The sequence below is a fragment of the Orycteropus afer genome, unplaced genomic scaffold (genome assembly GCF_000298275.1).
Source record: "Orycteropus afer afer isolate SDZICR_OR568_19922 unplaced genomic scaffold, OryAfe1.0 scaffold00285, whole genome shotgun sequence".
Classification (NCBI taxonomy): domain Eukaryota; kingdom Metazoa; phylum Chordata; class Mammalia; order Tubulidentata; family Orycteropodidae; genus Orycteropus; species Orycteropus afer.
In genome coordinates, this window is record NW_006921872.1 from 1,481,311 (window position 1) to 1,488,420 (window position 7,110).

The following is a 7,110-nucleotide window of genomic DNA, read 5'->3' on the forward strand; positions in this document are numbered from 1 at the left end:
GGATGGCACAGGACTGGGAAGTGTTTCGTTCTGTTGTACAAAAGGTTGCTATGTGTTGGAGACAACTCAATGACCCCTAACAATAATAACAACATATATTGAAAACCATGAATTCATACCAATTTCTCCAATTCCAATAAAGTAGCATAGGATTCAGTTTCATTTTCTCCCTGTCCATACTTGTAACTCTCTCAACAGTCAGAAACTTAGGTTACTCTCATTATCCACACATATAATTGCTTATTTAATCATTCTCCCTGAAGTTAATAATTTCCTCATCAGGGTGGACTCTAACACCCTGTGCTGGGTTGCCCTGCTTTACAGAGCCCTCCTGCCCTGCCCTGCCCTGCCCTGCCCTGCCAAGGCTCATGGATGCCCTCATTACCCTGCTTGGGCTTTGACACCCTGCTAAGTTGTCACCCTCTTCCCTCCCCACTCTTCCTCGTTGTCCTGATTGGACTCTGACACACCTTGTCTAGGCCATTTGGACTCCTACTTTGCTTGAGCCTACCTAATGGCTTTGGACTGAATTGTTCAGGAAGAGGGAGAAGAAAAGGAAGAGGAAGAAGGTAACTTGTTTTATAGTTCATAGGTCCTTGCACCTGAGAAATCATACCTGGACTTTATTTACATGATGAGATTCTAAGGCTGAAGTAGTAACGGTATGAGCCTTTGGGGGATCTTGGTAGGAGTTCAGTGTATTTTAAGTGTGGGAGGAATGTAAATTATTTGTGGCCACTAGGCAAATACAGTGAATTAAAGATAGCTGTTAATTCTTTGGCACTCCTCCTGTTAAGACTACTACTCACTGCTGTCAAGTCAATCCCAACACATAGTGACCCCTCCTTGGGTTTCTGAGGCATTATCTCTACAGAAGTAGATTGCCCAATCTTCCTTTTGAGAAGTGGCTGGTGGGTTTGAACCACCAGCCTTCTGGTAAGTAGTCAAATGCCTTAAGCACTATGCTACCAGAGCTCCTTCCCATTAAGAGGTGGAGTCTATTTCCATTCCCTTTGGACTGCTTATTTTAAGTAATAGAATGCCAGAGAAGTGATGCTTAAGGCTAGGCCTTAAGGAATCTGCATCTTCTTACTTCATGCTTGAAATGTTCATTTTTAGAAGATACTTTCCAGATTGTGAGGAAACTCGAACAGCCATCTGGAGGAGCCTTTGTGAAGAGGTCCATGTGATGAAGGACTAGACTCTTGACATACTACTCATTCTGAGCTCCCTGCCCCCAGCCAGCACCAACTGCCAGCCATGTGAGTGAGGCCATTTTGGAATTTCCAACTGTGCCAGTGCCCCAGCTGACACCCATGAAGCCTAATTGTCTAGTCAACCCACATAATTATAAGAACTAAATTATTAAAACACTAAGTTTTGGGATGGTGTATTATGTAGCAATAGATGATGCAAGTAATTGCTCACATGTGCCAGGCACTAGTCCATGCCCTTCTGATCTACTGAGGTGAAACAGAAATGTAAACTGACAGGTACAGAAGACAGTACTACATGTGAGCAGAGGAGAGGCCACTAGCCAGTCTAGCGCAGCCTGCAGGGAGAAGCAGTTGAGTGATTCTAGACAGATGAACATTGGATAGGCAAACTGACTACCAAACCTAGATCCTGCGTTAGCCAGTCAGCAACTTCCTCCTCCAAGTACATCACCTAGTAGAATTGATTTGTCACCTGATTTAAAGTGGAAAAAGCTGGAGACATGGGGAAGAAGTTTGCTTGGTCTCTCTCTCTAACACCAATTCACATTTGGACAGTTGGGCAATGTTGTTCTGAAGGTTTTTGGAACTTCCGGACTTTCTCGAAGCAAGAAATGTCCCACTTCTACATGCCTCTGGATCAGGGGCTAGTGAGGCTGGTGTTCATGCCTCAGTGAACTCTGCATGTTGCCCCACAAACCCAAACCAAACCCACTGCTGTTGAGTCAATTCCGATTCATAGTGACCCCCATTGGTTTTCCAAGGTGGTAAATATTTACAGAAGTAGATTGCCCTATCTTCTTTCCATGGAGCAGCTGGTAGGTCTGAACTGCCAACCTTCTGGTTAGCAGTCAAATGGCTTATGCACTGCACCACCAGAGTTCCTTGTCTGTATTCCCCAGGAGTAGATAATTCACAAGTAGTATTCCTTTTCCTTGATTCTTGACCATAGAGAGGGTACTGGGACCCCTAATATTCCCTTGATCCTGTCTCCTGGTCATTATCTGTACACATGGAAGACACATCCCATTTCTTTCTACTCTCATTTGACAGATGGGGGACTGATCTGCTCCATCCTCATTCATTAGAATTTTTATCTAGGCTTAAGCTGTTTGGATCAGCTTTACCCTTACCAGCACCCTGGTGAACAACTCTATATTTCTGTATTCTAAAATAACTCAGCAATAGTTCCTCCCTTCTCTCCTTCCCTCATTATCAAATGATCTTAGGTATTCACTTAACAAGGATTTTTAAAAATTCTTACTCAATGTCAGCTATGTGCCAGGATCTGTTCTAGGGACTGAGGACAAAGTAGTAAGTAAGAGAGAAAGTTCCTGTCTTATGGAGCTAATCTTCCTTCTAATGAGGAAGACAGAAAACAACAAATCAACAAGTTTGCTGTATAATGTGAAGTAGTGATACCTGCTCTGAAAAAAATCAAGTGGGTTAAGCAAATCTGGGCAGGGGACTATTCTAGATAAGGTAGTCTGGGAAGGTTTCTCTCATAAGGTGACATTTGAGAGACTTGAAATAAATATGGAGAAAGAGTATTCCAGGGTAGGCAAACAGCAAGTACAAAGGTCCTAAAACAAGAAGAAGCATGGCAAGTTCAAGGAATAGCAGTTAGGCCAGTGTGGCTAAAGTGGAAAGAACATGGTAGAGAGTGGTAGGGCATGTGAGTAAGAGCTTCTGTGGAATTGGATTTTGTTTTGAATAAAATGACATAATCTAATCTATGCTTAAAGATCTCCAAGGATATTGTGTGGAGAAGAGACTGAGGAGGTGGCACAGAGGAGGCAGAAGCAAAGTGACTAGTTAGGAGGCTACTATATGAAACAGGCCAAGATAGTGGTGCCTTGGTCCCGGATGGTTATAGCAGTTAGTGAGTACTTGAATTCTGATATGATTTGAAGTTGGCACTGTCAGGACTTGCTGAGGGACTGGAAATGGCATTGTAGAGTAAGACAGACATATTAAGAACACTTATTAGGTTTTGAACAATGGTGCCACTCTCTGAGGTGGGTAACCATAGCACAAAAAAGACATGGAGGTGGTATCCTCTGACTTCACTAGGGGAAGAGAAAATCACCATCAGCAGCCCACGGCTGACTGCTCTAAGGTTAGACATGCTGCCACAGTCCAGGCTTTCTGCCAATTCTGACACCAACTGTCCCTCCCATGGCACTCTCTACTTCTCTGCTGGCTTTGATAATTCATTGCAATGGCCACACAGAACTCACAGACAATGCTCATGATTATGGGGCTTTTAGGGAAGCAACAGATTATAGTTCAGGTTCAGGAATGCTCAGGATACAATTTTTTGATCAGGACAGCCTACCCTCTGCTATGCCCTCAGGCACGCCTCTCTTTGGCCCTTGACCTCTCTCTAGCAAGAGTTACAAACCTTTTTTAGCTCTGCTGATAGGTGTCTCTAGGTGCATTGCACTCTGCACGCCTCCTGCCCAAAGGCACTCAGTTTTGTTCTCTTGCTCTGTGGACCGGCAAGCCTGCCGCTCTGTCTCATGCTGGTCTCTTGTTTCTGTTGCCTCTACTGCCGCTGTCCCTCTGCCATCTCTCCTTGCCATCTCAGCACAGGGATCTGGAGTCCAAAGGATGCACACCACTCCTGGCTACTCTCTGTTTTGATAGTAGAGAGATCCCTGCTTCTGCCTCTAGAAGGGCTAATGTTAAGCACAGCAGAATGACAAGCTATCCCCACATTGTTGTTAGTTGTTGTTATCTGTCGTCGAGTTGGCCCTGACTCATAGCGACCCCTCCTTGGGTTTCCGAGGCAGTATCACTATGGAAGTAGGATTGCCCAACCTTCCTTCCGAGGAGTGGCTGGGTTTAAACCACCAGCCTTCTGGTTAGCAGTCAAGTGCCTTAGGCACTATGCTACCAGAGCTCCTATCCCCACATTAGAGTTTTATATACCTTATTTCCATGGTTCCTCTCCCACAAGGGTGCTGTGTACTTTATTTACATTATTAACAAGCTATCAAATCCCCTTAGTGGGCTACAAGCACCTTACATTTACATAGTTTCACCTACTAATCTGGCGGGAGTCACAAAGACCATGGTTAGAAGAACCATACAAGTAATTCACTGCACAACTCACAGGGAGTAAATTGTAAGGGCAGGATGTGTTGAGTATGAAATGCCATTAAGATACACAGTTGAAATATGAATGAGGTCAATGAAGGGGTCCAGCCTAGAGACAGAAATTATCGAGTCACCGTTGTTATTTTTAGGTGCTGTTGAGTTGGCTCGGACTCATAGTGACCCTGTGTACAACAGAACAAAACACTGCTGAGTCCTGCACCGTCCTCATAATCCTTGCTATGCTTGAGCCCATCATTGCAGCCACTATGTCAATCCATTTTGTTGAGGGGCTTCCCCTTCTTTGCTGACCCTCTACTTTACCAAGCATGATATCCTTCTTCAGGAACTGGTCTCTTCTGACATGACCAAAATATTAGAGACAAAGTCTGACCATTCTTGCTTCTATGAAGGATTTTGGCTGCACTTCTTCCAAAACAGATTTGTTTATTATTAGGGTCATTAGCATACAGATATTAGACACAAGTCACTTCTAGGGAGTTAGTGTAGACAGAAAAGAACATCATGGATTATGGCCTGAGGACTTCAGCTGGGGAAGAGGAGGAGCCCACAAAGGAGACCAAAGATTGTGGCCAGTGAAGTAAAGAAGATCAGAGGGAAGATCAGCAAGGCATGGTAACTAGGAAACCAAACGAAGAAAGTAGATTCTGTATCATCACAACCTGTGTCAACTCTCAAGTCTCAGTTTCTTTCTCTGTGAAATGGATCCAGTGGCAACACCACTTCATGGCATTGTTAGGATTAAATGAGATCAAGCATGTAAAGAAGTTAGGCCTATGCTTAACTAGCACATATTCTCAATATATGCTAGCCAGTATTATCATCAGGAGCCTTGGTGGAGCAGTGGTTAAGTTCTCAGCTGTTAAACGAAAGGTTGGTGGCTCAAACTCACCATAGGAGAAAAGATCTGGTAATCTGTTTTCAATAAGACTATAGTTCTTAGGTGCCATTGACCTGGTTCTGATTTGTAGTGACCCCATGTGCAGTGAAACACTGCCCAGTCCTGCACCATCCTCACAATCCTTGCTACATTTGAGCCCAATGTTGCAGCTACTGTGTCAATCCATCCTGTTGAGAATTTTATTCTTTTTCATTGACCCACTACTTTACTAAGTATGATGTCTTTCTCCAGGGACTAGTCCCTCCTGTCTAAAGTATGAGATGAAGTCTTGCCATCTTCACTTCTAAGGAACATCTTGTCTGTACTTCCATTTATTCGTTCTTCTGGCAGTCCATGATGTATTTAATAGTCTTTGTCAACATCATAATTCAAAGGCATCAATCCTTCCTCAATCTTCCTTATTCATTGTCCAGCTTTTGCATGCATATGAGGTAATTCCACCTTTCATCTGTCAGTTCCCATCACTTGTCTGTCAGTTTGTCATACTGTGGTGGCTTGCATGTTGCTGTGATGCTGGAAGCTATGACATTGATATTTCAAATACCAGCAGGGTCACCCATGGTGAACAGTTTTCACCAGGGCCTCCAGAGTAAGACAGATGAGGAAGAAGGATGTGATGGTCCACTTCTGAAAAAATTGACCACTGAAAACCTTATGAATACCAGTGAAACATTGTCTGATATAGTACTGGAAAAATTAATGAATGGTAGTGAAACACTGTCCAACATAGTGGAAGATGAACCCCTCAGGTTGGAAGTCACTCAAAATATAGCTGGGGAAGAGCTGCCTCCTCAAAGTAGAGTTGACCTTAGTGATGTGGATGGAGTAAAGCATTTGGAACCTTCATTTATCGATGTGGCATCACTCAAAATGAGAAGAAACAACTGCAAACATTCATTAATAATCAGAACACAGAATGTATGAATATTGGACAATTGGAAGTTGTCAAAAATGAAATGGAACACATAAAGATTGTTATCCTAGGCATTAGTGAACTGGAATGGACTAGTATTGGCCATTTTGAATCAAACAATCATATAGTCTACTATGACAGCAATGACAAATTAAAGAGGAATGGCATCACAGTCATCAGCAAAAAGAACATTTCAGGATCTATCCTGCTGTCAGTGATAGGATAATATCCATATGCCTACAAGGAAAACCAGTTATACTACTATTATTCAAATTTAGGCACCAACCTAAAACCAAAGAAGAAGAAATTAAATATTTTTACCAATATCTATAGTCTGAAATTGACCAAACATGCCATCTAGATGCATTGATGATTACTGGTCATTGGGACGCAAAAGTTGGAAACAAAGAAGAATCACTAGTAGTTGGAAAATATGTCCTTTGTGAAAGGAATTACGTCCGAGACTGCATGATAGAATTTTGCAAGACCAAGGACTTATTTCAAATACCTTTCTTCAACAACATAAACAGCAAATATATACATGGATCTCACCACACGGAATACACAGAAGTCAAATAGACAATATCTGTGGAAAGAGGTGATGGAGAAGCTCAAAACAAGGATCAGTCAAAACAATGCCAGGAGCTAACTGTGGAACAGACCACCAATTGCTCATATGCAAGTTCAGGTTGAAGCTAAAGAAAATTAAAACATGTCCAAGACAGCCAAGATATTACCTTGTGTACATCCCACCTGAATTTAGAGACCATCTGAAGAACAGATTTGAGGCTTGAACACCAATGACTGAAGACAGAAGAGTTGTGGGATAAATGAAGGACAATATACATAAAGAAAGCAAAAGATCATTAAAAAGACAGGAAAGGGAGAGGCGGGGCAAGATGGCGGACTAGGCAGAAGGATTGCACAGACCCTCTTCAACAAAGAAAAGGGAAACCAATTAA